The sequence below is a fragment of the Erithacus rubecula genome (assembly GCF_903797595.1).
Source record: "Erithacus rubecula genome assembly, chromosome: 6".
Classification (NCBI taxonomy): domain Eukaryota; kingdom Metazoa; phylum Chordata; class Aves; order Passeriformes; family Muscicapidae; genus Erithacus; species Erithacus rubecula.
The window spans coordinates 3,201,841-3,216,321 of NC_136688.1; the positions used below are offsets into that span (position 1 = coordinate 3,201,841).

At 41.5% G+C, this 14,481-nt stretch overlaps 1 protein-coding gene across 4 annotated transcripts in view; it reads right to left on the reverse strand.

Annotated features, from left to right (window-relative positions):
- MOB2 (MOB kinase activator 2) overlaps positions 1-14,481 on the reverse strand; it is a 106,278-nt gene that overhangs the window by 13,239 nt on the left and 78,558 nt on the right. The window lies entirely within an intron of this gene.

Here is a 14,481-nt window from a genome sequence, read left to right on the forward strand (position 1 = left end):
TATACAGCAGTTTGGTGGTCTGTCCACAGCTTAGACAAGTCCTGTCTATCAGTACTTAAATACTAATTAAGGAAATAAACGTATTTAGGGAACCTAAGAAGTCTGCACTCCACAGTTTTGACTGAGAGTACAAACTATTTCCTCAGACAATTCCCAGGCTAGGTCTGCCTCTGGTTTTAGGCACCCAACTGAACGAGATGCCACAGGCCAAAGCACACCAAAATTAAATTTCAGAGAGGGAAAAGTGGTGGGAAATGGCTGAAGAGAGATCGCTCGCCTGAAGTCTTGGAAGAAGGTGCAGCAAACACAAATGCTTCTAGCAGGGCTGCCATACTGAGCCTTGTGTCCATCTAAAAAACACACCAGCTGCAAGTTTACCTGGCTTTCACTGGAGAAAGAGAGGTGTAAGACACTCCACCAAGTGACAGCCCACTGATGATCTTTTTCCTTAGTCTAACTGCTTTGTTAAGATTGAATAAAATTGCCAATTTCTCAGCTTGCTTTCTTATCCCATGTCAGTTAACAGAGATCCTCCTCTAATCTTTCTCTCTCATTTCCTTCTTGATCAGATGCTCAGTAGTTCCTTGGTTTAAAAAACTGCACATCAGAGCATCTTCCAAGCACCATCAAGGTTTAGTTTTAACTCCATTTTGAGGAAGTGTCATTCCCATTTCAGAGCAGAAACTGGCTGTAAGGTTTGAAGTTGATTCATGGTACAAACGCTAAAGATGTGCTTCAGTGTAAACCAACATGGTTTGTTAGGAAAGAAGCACACATGAAGCAATCTGATTTAGCTGAAGAAGGACCAGAGACTCATTCATGGATATCCTTCATAGCCTGATGTAGTTCACATCACTTTGGAATTGTACCAGGCATCCATGGTTCTGGTCATGCACCATTTATTCCCAGGCTGATCACACAGAGGGAAGATGAATGATTTATTAAATGCCAAACTTCCCTAAACTGACCATGCTATTTTAGATGATCTCTACCAGTTCAGGATTTCTTGTTTTTCAGAGGAAACCAGCACAGCTATAATAATTTCTTGCTGTCTCCAGCAGCCTCTGCAATTTCTTACACTGCATCTGAAACTGAAATCTCTTCCAGGACAACTGATGATACTTGGATCCCCCTCTCCCATCCTCCACACCAAAACAGCTGTCCTTGGGATAAATGGCTGTTTACTTCTTCTTTTGGAAGTGTGTTTTCTTATTTTAGTCTGACATATTAAAATGGAAATAAGAGTAACTTTAGAAAGTTAAGAATGTTCTTTTAAAAGCCTGTAGTGGTGATGACCAGAACTGCAGGCAAAACTCCCAACTCTGTGCCCTCTGGATCATGGACCAGTTTCAGGTTCCAACCAAGTCTCAAACACCCCAATTTCCACTGGACAATTCACAGAACAGATCTGACAGGCCTCACATGGCAAATCTGTCTCTGTCTGCAAACTTCAAAACTCACAAGATATCTCGAGTCTGAGGATGAAAACCACCATGGATCATGAAGCTTACAGGACAAAGATGCTTATTTTGTGATTAATGTGGTGGGGTTTTGTGGACTTTTTTTAGCAACTGACCCTATTCCTTACACAAGGTTAACTGCTATAATCCCAGCAATCCCCACAAATTCAGAAGAGAGCAAGTTTCAGCTGTTGCCAAATACAGCTGTGACATATTCCATTAGTGTTAGTGACAGCACAGCCTCACAGTCTACAGCAATGCATGTAAAAAATTACACAAAAAGAAAAAAAATTGTTTTAAGGAACATCAAAACCAAACATACCCACAAAAATATTACCAAATTATATTAAAAACAGCACTCAGGGGTTTGGGGGTTATTTTCAAGTAATCTGACTTGCACTTTACAATTTGCACAGTTCCTAATCTGGAAACATTTGGGCTTTAAATGGTGCACTCCCAACTAGAATTTTTACAGAGATTACTGTCTGCAACAGCAACACCATATTCCAAGTACACCTCTACACCCTGAACTAGCTGATATCCCAAACTATTTGGGCCTTCAATTTATTATCCTGTATTTTTTTTTTCTTTTTGAAGTGTTGTGTTTTAAAACATATGCCACTACATAAAGTGTTAGAAAGTGAAATACTCCCACCAAAACCTACTTTTTTGGCAGTCTAAGGATGGGGGGGTTAGCTTTTTAAAAGAGAAAATTAGAGAAGCAATAAGGCAACATTGCAACAGTGACCTTCAGGTCAAACTTTATAAACACTGTTTTTATTCTTTCAGTGAATAAGAGTTTAGAATTCAAAATTAAAGGTGTACTAGAAGTTTGTATTTTAGCTTCTCTCATCTTCCCTTCTTTGGCTAGGGAGTTAAAGGGGATGTGAGTGGGACAGAAAAGGGAGTAAAACACATTAAAGGCAAAAAAATCCAGTATTCAAGGTCTCTCCCTCTAATGTACTCTCTTTGGAGAAAGGAAAATCACAGTGATTCCAGCCATGAACAGAATGCTCCAGCTTTGTAACCAGGTCAGCTGCTCACAGACACACTTTTTACCTTTACAGGCTTTTTATGTGGCCCTTTACTGGAAAGAAATTATCAGGTAATTTCTGGTTGCAAACATTCTGCGTAAGCATGAGAGTCCTGAACCCATTCATAGCAGGAAGGAAACAGTTTTATGAGCTAAAATTTACAAGTCCAAGTGACAGGAACAATGAAGAAGCAGGTTATGCCAGTTCTTAAGGGTCAGGAACAAACTTCTGAAGGCTTTCCAGTTTCCTACCCACTGCCTTTTCTCCTCAGTTAAGAGCAAGAACTGGAAACTTAGAAGGGCTACAGAGCTTAAATCCCTTCTTGGTAATTCAGTGTCTTTGTTTACTTGCACAGCATGCACAAAAAGGGGAATAACAGCTTCCTTCAAACATCAGCTGAGCTGCCCTTCCTTTGAGAACAACACTAGGGAAGATGTTTGTATTTCCCCTCTTTCTTGAAAACAGCACAAGATTAGCACCTCTGGAGGTTTTTCTGCACTCTCATGTCCTGTTTTAACCCAGATCACTGCTAAGTCTTCAGCTGGAAATGCCACATGACAGCACACCCAGAACACAAATCCTGGATGTACCCATGCACATTCAGGACTGGGAAAGAAAAGAACATCAGCATGGGAAAGGAAGCTGTGCAAGGTATTGGAAAGCAAGTCCAAATCCCAGAGCAGCATTCAGTCCAATTGTTCACAGACTGCTGTGGACATTGCTTTTCTCCAGGGCTGGGGAAGAGGAGACTAAGCTTTTTAAGGCAGTCTCCATCCTGATCTCTTGCCACAGGTCTCTGGCAGACCCTCTGACCTCAGCTTCATTCCTGCCCTCTCCTGCCCTGGGTTAGCTCCAGGGCTTGGTTGCTTTGCAGGTCTAAGGGGGCTGCGCAGCATAAAGCGTCTTTGGCAGCATTTCTGGCCCTGCTTCTTCATTTTTGTTCTGTTTTTAAAAGTTACTAATAGTTTATTTAAGAGGAGGAGGATAGAAGAATGTACCCTACATGCCAGGGAAACTTTTTCTTTGGGATTCTCATAGTGGCTCTTTGCCTTAAAAGGGAATCTTTGCTTGGCCTCCGGATGCTCTGCTATAAACAGTCGGTGCCAAGGCATGGCAGGCATGTTAAGGATGACAAGTGCCATAACATTATTTCATAATGCTGCTTCTCAACAGAGAGCCCAAAACATTCTGTAGGGCCAAACTGAGCTCCAGCTGGTGCTGCTGGCAAAGCAAGGAGAACATGGGGCACCTGCACCATGCCATGTCTGGTACACCAGGCCTTTCTGTGCCCTTTTGTAAGATTCCCCACCCACCTACTGGTCAAAGGGCTGGAGCACATTCTTACAGGGAACAGCTGACTGAGCTGGGGTTGTGTGGCCAAGAGAAAAGGAATCTCAGGCTACCTTAGCACTCCCTACAACTACCTGAAAGGAGGTTGCAGCAAGGAAAGGTCTTTTCCCAGGTAAAGATGGATAAGACAAAGGGAAATGGCCTCAAGGTATAGACTGTGTATTAGGAAAAATTTCTTCATCAAAAGTGTTTTCAGGCCCTGAACAGGCTGCCCAGGGAACGGATGGAGTCACCATCCCTGGAAGTATTTATGATGTGTGGATATGGCTTAATGGCAGACTCCATGACCTCAAGGATCTTTTCCAACCAAAGAGCAATGATTCTTCTTACCTCCCTGGTCCATCACCTCCCAGCACAAGCTGGTGTTTGCCTACAGTGGTGTGTCAGAGGGACATGAACTCCCCTACTGGAACTCCCAGGGGTTTCTGCTGGTGGCCAGGGTCCCCCATCTTGTCTCCAGTGCAGCTCTGGGAAGAAGGGCTGCAGAGGCAAGGCCAGGCATGTCACAGCTCAGCTAATGCTGCAAAAATGTGCAGAGTGCATTCTTGTGGTAAAGCACACTGCACTGCAGCTCCCTTTTTTCCCTGGGCCTACCTGCCAGGACTCCTCCCCCAGAATGAACCGAGGGATCCAGCTTCTGACTGCATAGTCCTTGCCCTCTCCAGGTTCCCCTCCAGATAGCACAGCTGGGACACCAGGGAAGCCATGTCCAATGGGAAACAAACAGATTACTTATTTCTAGGAGCCAATCATGTAATTTAGAAGAAATAATTCACAAGAAGAAAAAAAAAATACCCAAGCAATATGCAGTTGTTCTTCATTTTGAAATGTTCTTTTACCTTGGTGGCAAAAAGCCCACACATATCCCAATCAGGAGGTGCCAGCATGTAGGCTCAGCAAGATTCTTTACTTAAGCAACTTACTACAGTCCAGATTTCTGGTAATTTGTGGAATAGGAAATAAAAAGGACCAATATTTCCTATTTTCAACATCTCTACATGGAGCCAAATAAGGTCTGTGGTAACAGAGATTCAGTAGGTCATAGACTAAGTGTTGTAACAATTAATTTACTCAATGCTTAGGAACAAACCACACAGCAGAGCACTGAGTCAGAAGTGCCCAAGTCCTGAGCCTGGGACCGATATGGGATGGTGGCTATTGTTTTGTTTTTGTTGATTTTTAAGTTGGCAAACTGTCTGAAAGGAAGCCAAAACTGAGCAGAAAGAGGGCAACACCCAAATGCCTGCTTGAGAAGGTGTCTCACAGAATATTCTCCTGTGCTTGCAATTCCTCCTCCCCTGGAATGGCACTCAGAGCAGCCCCTGGTGTGGGGACAGGAGAGCCCATCCCATGCTGACTCTTGAGTACATCTCTGCCCAGACATTCATCAGCCCTAAATGCAGGCTGGAGCTCTGATCTGGGCTTTGTCTTGTTAACACACAGCTCATTTCAGTCCCCAGGCAAACACTCCAAACCCATCAGGCCCATACACAATACCAAGATAAGGATGCTCCTGTATCCTTGCCTCCCCTTAGAGGAAAAATGCCATTAGTATTCAAGCAACACAAATGCTTCTTCATCATCCTCCACTGCTAAATATACTCCCATACTGCAGCTACAGGCAGGGCCAGGATTCTTTTCACCACAGATATCTGCACATGTAAATGTTTACATCTCAGCTAGTTCTCCAAGGACCTTTGGAAACCAGCAGAGATAAATAGCTCTTTCTCTAAAACAAAAAACATTGCAGGGATCTACAGCATACCTTACATTTCTCTAATTAAAACACACAGAGAAAGGAGAGAATTGTCTCTCAATTGAGAGCAGACAATGGCAGTGCCAGTGAGCCTGGCTCTTACAGGTGCTGCAAAGGAAAGGCTGCCCAAGAGCCTTGAGAACAAGTGATCTGCACCAAGATTTGAAAGCAAGTTTTGGAGTGGCTTTTAACACCTTTTTTCACTCTGGGGAAGACAAATACAGATCTGTCAGGTTTCTTATTATATTCTAAGCAGTATTTTTTCAGCAGACAATTTGAAACAGGCCAGAACTACTGCCTGCAGAGAACAAGTAAAATAATGTAATTGATCAAAAAAAAGTTCTCTTTTAAGGTTTTTAAACTCTGCAAATTGAAAGAAAAATTTAATGTACTGTAGTAAAACCACAAAAAATTCTCAATTAACAAATCTGTTCCCTGTGTCTTTTCTGACATGTCTATTAATTTAATCAGTGATTTATTATCCTCTAATCTCCTATTGGAACACAGAGCTATTTTGACTTTTACGTCATTATTAAATTCAGGTTTTGGCAACTGCTCCTCCTGGCTACTCTGATACAGCCCTGTTATCTCTAGATGAGCACATCCAGTACCCTGTGGTGCACCTTTGTGGAGAGGGAGGTCACCACCAGAGCACATACATCACTGAAGGCACTGTTATGTCCCAGCCCTGATGAAGTTTGTAGAGCTGGAAGAGTGCAAAGCTACTTTTTATTCCTAAACCAAGCACATTTGATTTGGAAACCTCATGGCCTGGTAAATGAGGGATTTCACAACATAGCTTGCACAGAGTTGCTTTTCAGGATGGAACTGTGCTTTAATTGCTGGGAATTATTTCACCATGGCAACCTGGCTTCAGCAATCAGACTTCTTGCTATATAGCCCAAGATATACAAATGCAGACAGCTTGTTCTGTTCAGAGAGTACCAGGGTGCAGACAAATTTGTCTTTGTAAAAAATGGTTTAGTTTCCTCACTATCTTCTTGCCCTGCAAGCTCTCTTTGTATGACAACAACCAAAAATTACCTGACAATACAGACCAGTTTTATGCACCATTTTAGCTTAAAGAAAATCTGCAACAACAAAACCACATTAGATAAGCAGGTCACACTTACCTACACACTGTGTTTTGAAAGACAGGTGCATATAGTGTCTCATGTACTTGCAATGTGAAATTACAACTATTTAGGCACAAAAACTGTCTTGCATCAGAAGCACAAGTTGGTTATTTCTGTTGTGAAGAGACTGAAAGTTCAGCATCTGCCTTCCTGCTACAGTTCTACCTTGGAAAATAACACTTATATCACACAGTAGGCAGGAGTTCAACAGCTGAAACCTTCACATAAACTTTGTCTGCTTTCCATCTAAAAAAATGTGGTTCAATGAGACAGAAATGTGCTAGGGCACACCACAACTGAGAGTGCACACAGAAACACAGGTAACAACACAGCTACTGCAAACATCTCAGCTTTCTTTGCAGGAGCTTTGGTACACAGTATAAACTCAGACACACAGCATGGGGGAAAACAATCCAAATAGTTTTCACTGTCCATAAGCAATTTTGCATGCCTGCACCTGTCACCTCACTTTTAAAGCATGTGTGCTAGCACACACATGTGCATCTTGCTGCATTGAGACACACAGCTGGGGGGAATTCAGTCACCTACCAGTCATTAGTTATTGAGCAGGCTGAGCAAAGAAATACCAATGTGCAGAAGCAGCCCCACCTAAAATTTTCATCCTCTGTATCAAGCTCCACAAACTCATCTCTTACACCTCAAATTAACCACTGCATTGTAATTAGGAAAGGTTCACTAGAAAATATTATGGGTCAAGGTCACTTCTCAATGGCAGAGATCAAAAATTATTTTTTTCCCCCTTTTGCTAATATTTTGGCTTTAATTTTAACCAAAGTCAGTTCAGGTAAGTCCCATCTCTCCAGGCATGCCTTAGACCAGATCCTGTGAGGAGAAGCAGGGCCTTTCAGTTTTAGTGTGAGCTCTCTTGTTAAACTTAAAAACTGAAGCCCATAGAAGGCATAAATTGTGTGTCTCCTCATAAGGTCAGAAAGAAAAGGAATCAAAGCATTATCTTAACTAGGTATCTTTCATTAACAAATGATACATACAAACTTACACAAGTGTAACCATGCAGTTAATTTTTAAGGATTTTTGACAGAATGATGCAATGCTCTGTTCAGTTTTGTCAACAATAGCATACAGCTGCTTCAGAATTTCTTAGAAAACAACATGCTGAAGCTTTTCTGCACAACAGAGGAAGGAAAAAATCTATTTGAAGTACAAACTATGTATTCATAGGCCAAAGTAAAGAATATTTGAATGACTGAAAAAAATAGTAGGGTGGGTAATAGTTTAATTACTGTACAGTTAGATCACTGTTAATTAGCTAGTGAGACAGCAGTGATTCCCAACACTAATTTATTACATTTCCAAATACACCACAGGAGACTGAAAAGCAAGTAGAAACCTTTACAGACATACTGATCCATGAGCAACCAGGAATAAACCCATAGATATACTTGTAGTGTGTAACCTCCAAGAGCCTGCTAAAATACAAATCTGGTCTTTTCATTAAATGCTGAAAGCACAACCAAGAAATTGGTTAAAGAAAACTGGTCATTTCCAAAAACAAATACTAAAATTAGATGCACAGTTGTGTACTGAAGTTGTTTCATTTCCTTGGCTGCAAATGACAAAAAGGATCTTTAATTGTTCATGTGGGATTTGCAACTGATCAGTTCACAGAAACTGAGACCAACACCTGAGACATTCCTCAAAACACAATGTGAAGCTGCACTTCTGCCCCAGCTTTAACCCCAGTATAACCCAGTATCACCCCTCAAAGCAAGGGATGGTCATGTGTGGATTTAAAAATGTACTGATTTGAATGATATACCTAGACATGAAAAAAAACCTTCCTTTGATACAAAGCAACAGAAAAATAACTATTTCAGTTGAGAGAGAGAATACAGCTTCCCCTCTGTCCCACACAGAATGTGGCCTCAGGACCTAAGCTTTATCTTTTTCCTGCATAGCTCTCGAGAAATTTATCAGTCACATCAAAACTGGGACTCTGTAAAAGGAAGGAATCAGCAAAGCCTTTTTATCAGAATTTTCCCCTTCCCTGTTGTGCTAAATGCATCCTGCTGACAGCCAGCACCTTCCCTGTAAGGCTTTGGTGTTCTGAGCCTGGGATGTGTGGACACATTGGACTGAAGAGCAGATCAGGGTGTCTGGGTGTGAGTGCAGCCACCAAGGTGCACCTCATGTCATCCCACCTCTGTGTGGAGTTACATAAACCACCAATGAGAGACCCAAGGCTTCTTTCTTCAGTAACTATGTGCTTGCATGGTGTGCCAGGACTACTTTTTCCAGAGAGTAAGCTAAGAGTTTTAATATTTTGTCACTTCCTGCCCTTCTGAGGGCAGCTGCACTCACTGCTGATTGTTCCTTTTTTAAAAATAAAAGGAATCTCACAGACATCCACAATGTTCCTTTCACCTGGGGAGCAGCTGCTACCACAGGTTCCTGCTGTCTGAGCAAAAGCACTTCTAAACTTATTTCCCTATCAGACAGAAAAGAACTTAAAAGAGCAGAATTTTCTGACAAGCTCAAGCCTGGCTTCAATGCTAATGGGCTCCACTCACTCAAAGAAGCAGGGTTTTTTTCAGAAAGCTGGAAGAAAGGGTTAATCCATACATCCAATCCCCTTTCCTATCCGGAGATTAGAGCTGGCAGCTCTTAAAAGAAATGCAGCATCTCTTCTCTGACAGCAATTTGCTGAAGTTTTAGTTAAGATTCTATTGAAACCCACAGTACCAGGGATTAAGAAAAGAAATTTAAAATTCCCCTCAACAAAATAACACTTCAACAAACTCAATTTTGGTGTAGTGACAGAGAGATGTATGATACAGGAACAGATAGATTTTGTCTCAGCCATCTTAGAGATAGGACAGCTGATAGGAGATCACATTCCTAACACCACACCTCTTCCAAAAAAAAAAAAAAAAAAAACAACTAAAAACAAAAATAGCAAGAGAAAAGCTCTTCTACAGAGGACTTACTTTTTCTCCTAAAAATCTACCTGGTAAAGGTCTTGGAGGTCACAGACATTTGAGATGCCAGAGAACAGCAGACAGAAATTGTGTGAAATAGATTACTTTCCCATAAAGAGTAGCACCAGAAACGTGGGCTATTGCAACATAGTAAACAAAGAGCCAAATCAGGAACTGTAATCAACTCCCAGAAGGATGAATGTTGCACTCTCATACTTTGCTCATATATATATGAAATAATCTTACAGACTGAAACAAGCAGCTGAAATCTGCAACAAATCCTATATGCATACCAAGAAAACAAGATAAAAGAGGGTGAATAATTTCATAAGTCTGAGAATATATAGTTATATTCTTTGTAAAGTGTCCAGAAGGCATCTTCAGTAAAAAAAGCAGCATACTTTTGCCTCTAAACAAGAGGAAAATGCAATTAAAGCCTGGCCAGGAGCCCTTTCCACACGAGCTCTGGAGACACCTTAGAGGGTTGTTTCAACACCAGGAATTTTAGCAGTGCTCTCCCTCTGGCTATCGCTTCACAGGATGTGAAACACGTAACCAAAACACAACTCCATGCTGTAAATACTTCTGAAGAAAGGCACCAAGTTCTTCATTAAGTTAATACACAGTACATGGTTCAGTGATGTTCACAAATGCCCCAGGGTCAGGGCACTCCTGCAGTGAACAGGAGCGAGCTGACAAAGGACTAATGCAAAGAAACAGAGGAATATCTGGTGTGCTGAGCTGCCTGTGAGACACAGCACCTTTCCAGAGCCCAGCTCCAGGTCCTGAGCTCCAGCAAGAGCCACCAGAGTCCCTCCTGCCTGGTCAGCCCTTGCCAAAGCTCAAGATGTTACTGCCCCATAGTGTCACCAGCTCTTTCTGAGCAGCTGAGAGTCCAAAAGGCCATCACTGAATGAGGAATCAGCTCCTGCCACAGAAATATTCAGCAGGACACAGCATGACAACTAGTCATGTCAGTTGCCCTGAACCATAAACATTTTGAACTATTTCGGTACAATGGAAAGTTGTGGGAGGGAGAAAGAAAAAGAACAGGATAAAAATAGCCAACGTGGCTCTGAAGAGCATTTTGCCTATAAGCCCCTTTCCCTGCATACTGTCCTCCCTCCCTTCTCTTCTGCCTGTCCCAAGCTTTTGCATTAATCAGATTAGCCAGTGTGTTAAACAAGGCTCTTCTAATTACTTTCTAATACTGTGAACTGGACGAAATTACTGAAAAATGTTTCTGCCTAAATTAGAATAAAACAGGATTGATTTTTTCAATATTTGCTTTAGTCCTGCTGATACATGAACGCATCACAGACAACAGCTGTCTTCAGCCAAGGGAGCCCAGGCAGCAGAGGAGAAGCTCCTCTGCTCCTACCCATCCATGTCCCTCCTGGTTCATGAACATAACAAGACAACTTTGCATGACCACCTAAAAACCAGAATACAATGTCAGAATCAACCTGGTTTCTTCCTTACCTTGCCATGAATGGAGAAATACAGAAGGAATTTAATTTTTCAAAAACTGTTCAGTTTTTGGCTACAAAAATACATGGCAGCATCCAGAATGCCAACTCAAATGTGCTAATTTATCCAAATGAAACAATCATTATCACCCTATCACTGAAGACAAATAACTACACTCTAGAAAAGCACTTACCAAAAAAGTATAGGGTTGGTTGTTTTATTTTTAGTTGGTATCCAAATCAATGCCTGTACAATGCTGTATAAAGGGAGGCTCTTATGAGGAAGGGGAGGTTTAATTTATCTATTTCCACACTCACCCAGGATGGTGTGTACATATAAACCATACTGTAATTTATCAAAAGATGTTACACAGCAACATCACAACTCTGTAGCCTGCATCATTTCTCTTTCCTGCCACTGTATCCCTGATTAACTGTCAGCTATCCCAGAGGGACTCAGTTTCACTGGAGACTTAAAAGGAAACACACAGACTAGGGATCGGCACAGGGAACAGCCTTTGAAAATCTGCAGCACAGGACCCAAAGTGTCACAGCATTGCAAACACACTCGAGCATCTGCATCAGGACTCAGGCACTGGCACTGAACATTTTGTCCTGAAAACAACAGCATGTGGCTCTGAAAAATGCTTATGGCTGGCTCTGTTATCCACTGGGACCAAAGAGGGGAGAGATCCCAGGAATCTGAGTCTTCCTTCCATTTGTTCTGCTTGAGGCCAGTAAAATGCAGACCTCTGCAAGGAAGCTGACAGGAATCCATAGTGTCACAAAAACTCAGACAATTAATAAAAAACGCGAAAAAACAGAACAATATTCCAAGTTTTGACATGATAGTCTTTGCCCTTTCCCTGTCCACATCTCTGAAGAACCGCCAACTCACAGAAATCAAAATAACAAAAACCAGAAAAACTGCATCCATTTTAGGTTTTTCTTCCTCTCTAATTATGGGCTAAATAACAGAACATTTCATTACTGAAAAGGGAAAAAATGCCATTAACATATTTCAAAAACATATGAAGTGAAATGAAATTAAAGAGCCCTAATTAAACACCATGTTAAGAAACTTCTCAGCTATGCTGTGACTAATTTAAAGGGGAGATGACACTTTTCTACTGGTGTCTCAATGTTTTTTAATCATTACAAGTGCGCAGCCCTGGTCCCATCCCTGAAGTGTTAAACACAGTTTACTAACCAATATGATGAAAGATACAAGCATCTCCAGAGTTCTTCATAGCTGAATCACTAATAATTTAAAAGAGCAATAAACCTAACCGTGGCTTTCATAAAACATTAATTAGAAAGACTGAGAACACATCTGTTGCTTTTGTTACATTTTTTTCCCTCTTTCTGGTTCAGCTGTCTTTCCCCCACGCTCTCTTAAACTCTTCTCAGGTTCTCAGGACTGCTCTTCTCATGAAGTCTCTGCTTCCTCACACCTCCCTCCTCGTTTCCTCCGTGTATTGATTCCTCCTCTGGCAGCTGCTACTCCTGGCATGTGGCACACACAGTACCCAGCAGGCAGGAGGAGCTGGACCTAACTAATGAGAACAACTCGCACATTAAAAGCTTCCAGTGTGTTAGTTGTAACTACTCACACTCAAAACAAATAACACAACAAATCTGCTATGCAGGAAGTCAAACTGATTAAGTATTGTATCAGAACAACTGAGCTTTATAATTCACAAGCAGGAGAGAGACGAGAGTGGAGGCAGTTTAGAGTGACACAGGCTTTCTATCCCTTGTCCATTGTGAATTTGTGCAATTCCTTGGCAGGCTGTGGAAGGCTGGGAGGAAATTATTGCTGAGAAAAGGGCCTAAAATGCAGGTGGGGGCTGCTCATAACACCAGGCTGTGCAAAAGCAAGACACCCTCTGATCTCAGCACCAAGCCACTGGCGATGCCCTGATCAACCCAACAAGAGTTACTCCATACAGAGTTTAGCATTGCACAGACTGCAGAAAACTCTAGCAGCAGTTTCAGGTGGCCAAGCTTATAAATGGTATTTGATACCTTTGAAAGGCATTACAGTAATTTGGGATACATCTCATTTAACTTTTTATGACTATGATTTAAGTATTACCACGAGAGGTGGTCACTATCACTGTGGCACTGCACCTCTGCAATCCAACACAGGACATTCAACGTCCCTGTTCTTTTCTACCAACAATGAGATGGATGAAGCTCTGTGGGTACCTCTGTTCAGAAAAATCCCATCCCAGCTATCACCTACAAGCCACCATTTTTGTTCTAAACGAGGTCCCATGTGTTTCCCTCTTCTACCATCAGTGACTGGGCTCACACTTTCTGAAGCACTAATATCCCATTTCTGCAGTATGGAAACTTGGACTGGATGTACTATTTACCTGCCTCCTCACCGGTGCTCATGCTTCCACACTTTACAGAATAGGATGAGTTTATGTTTTACAGAACAAAGCAAGATGACATAACACACATAAGGTGAGATAAGGCATCTGAAGTAGACTCAAGAGAAATAAGAGAACCAGCCTGGCATCTAAAGAAAGGTTTTGTAATTTCACATTTCCCTCTAACCACGAGCAAAAGGAGATAACCCAAAACAAAGACACACAAAAATAACACTCAGCTACAAAACAGTAATCACTCCCATCTAGTAAGAGCTCAACAAAATAAAGTTATGCTATTAATTCATGAATCCAAAACATTTCATGTGTGACAACAATGTTTTGCTGCTTTCACAATAGTTTTATAGTATACATTGAAAATAAATCTCAGAAGAAAAGCACAATTTCTGCACTTACTCCAGCAGTAGGAGAAAGGCTGAGGTAATGTTCCATTTTTTAAAAAGTGTGCACTGAGCAAATTAAAAATATATATTTCACTGGTAAATCACAGGAACTTACCTATACTTTAAAATAAACTGCCATAGATGCTTAACAAAAGGTTTGGCAAATCTTCCCCACAGAGGCACCCATCTATTTACATCTGGGAGTGCTGCCAACAGAACAGCTACCAAAAACTTCAAAAGCTTCACATCATGAATAGCAAGTTGCTGGCCAAAGGATTTTATGATATGGCCAGCTGTGTAACACCATACTGAATTATAGACACGTTGCCCCCCAAAAATGCAAAGAAGGGGAATTAAACTTGTTAAAAAGCTGAAAGAGAAACGTCAATTCTTTAAATTAATGTTTTCTACGGGAAAGAATTTTTAACAGGGAAAAAATAAAAAACAAACAAAAAACCAACTGCACTACGGGATATTTTAAAGAGCAAATCTAAGCAGCTGTTGCCACCAAGGCTGCTTCAAGCTCAGCGAACTCCT